The following is a 1,654-nucleotide window of genomic DNA, read 5'->3' as shown; positions in this document are numbered from 1 at the left end:
CTCTCTCTCTCTCTCTCTCTCTCTCTCTCTCTCTCTCTCTCTCTCTCTCTCTCTCTCTCTCTCTCGCTCCCTCTCTCTCTCTCTCTCTGTCCCCGGCCCTGCATCCTTGAGACAGCTTACTTCTCTCCTCACTGGCCACCAGCCAAAACGGAGGAGACAGAGAGTGAGATCTCTCCCCTGACAGCCCCCCGCGTCTCTCTAAACCCCATTTAAAGGAAAAGCAGCATTCAATTGAACCGCTCTATCGCTGTTAATTAATTTCAGGGGGCTTGTGGGTGTTGTCGTGAAAATCTGTCTGATAACATTGTTGTGATTTAAAGATGTAGTAGGGGTAAACAAACAGCAAAGATCTTCAAAAACAAAATCAAAACGTGCATTTAAAAAAATGTGTACATGACATAGTACATATACTGGTGGTTATTACTCAGGCAAATGTAATCCGTAACTCACAGAGGCTTTTATGTGACAGACTGAGTCTAGCTCCCGTGCTTCTGAAGTTAAATATCAGATTTATGATGTTACTTTAGTTATTAAGGAGACACTTCCAAAATAAAGAGAATAGTAAAAAATGAAGTAGCCTACTTGATATGAGAGTAGCACCTTTTTAATACACTAAGTATCCTTTCATTATGACACTATCCCCTTCCCTCTACAGTGTCCTCAACATGGGCTGAGAACTAGGACCCTTCCACAGTCCACACAGCTGTACTGTATGGAAAACTTCACACAACAGCACTAGTTTTTCAACATCTTAAACTAAGGCTTACAGGCCATTGGTTATAAGGCAGCTCCCTCATGTATCTTTAGGTCAAGGCTGTACAAGCTGATACTACATTATACTACAGGCGATGAGGTGAACCCAGAATCACGTCAGGCCCGCCCTACCCCTCCCAAACCCTCCTCAGCCCTCCCTACCCCTCCCAAACCCTCCTCAGCCCTCCCTACCCCTCCTTTGACTCCCTGCGCATGGATGCTGGATGCCACAGCGGGAATGGCGGCTTCGTACCAGCCTAGCGGAGCCTAGCGGAGCATGATCAAAGCAGGTTGCAATAGACTCCTCATAGAGTCAGCTACCGACAACCTGTACAAGATTTACACCTTATTCAATAATAAATGAACTAAACATTTTTCAAGTAATTGGTTGTGCAGAGGCAGAGGAGGCTGCCTCTTTCTTTGTCTCTCTCTCCCTCTCCCTCTCTCGCTCTCTCCTCTCTCGCTTTCTCTCTCTCTCGCTCTCTCTCTCTCTCTCTCTCTCGCTCTCTCTCTCTCTCTCTCTCGCTCTCTTCACCAGAGAGCTTGTTTGTACAAAGCAATAGCAATTGAATAATTGATGTATGATGCAGTGGTGTGGTGGCTCTGTCGGATTGCCTTGATTTGCTACAAGCTCTGAGTTGGACTGTGGCAGTGCTGCTGATGATAATCATTGTTTAGAAAAACAACAGGACCCCAGACAGAAGAAAGAAGAGAAAGAAAGGTGGAAAAAGAGGAGTCCTTCAGCAACAAGACATTATATCTCATCACAATGGCTTCTCTTAAAGAGTCTGAGGCCTTCTCCTTGAGAGTCTGACTAGTGATTCATAATGATAAACAACAAAGAATCATCTTTAAAAATTCTCTCTCTCTCTCTCTCTCTCTCTCTCTCTCTCTCTCTCTC

This window comes from Salvelinus sp. IW2-2015, unplaced genomic scaffold (genome assembly GCF_002910315.2).
Source record: "Salvelinus sp. IW2-2015 unplaced genomic scaffold, ASM291031v2 Un_scaffold2807, whole genome shotgun sequence".
NCBI lineage: Eukaryota > Metazoa > Chordata > Actinopteri > Salmoniformes > Salmonidae > Salvelinus > Salvelinus sp. IW2-2015.
Note: the sequence above shows the minus strand (reverse complement) of the source record.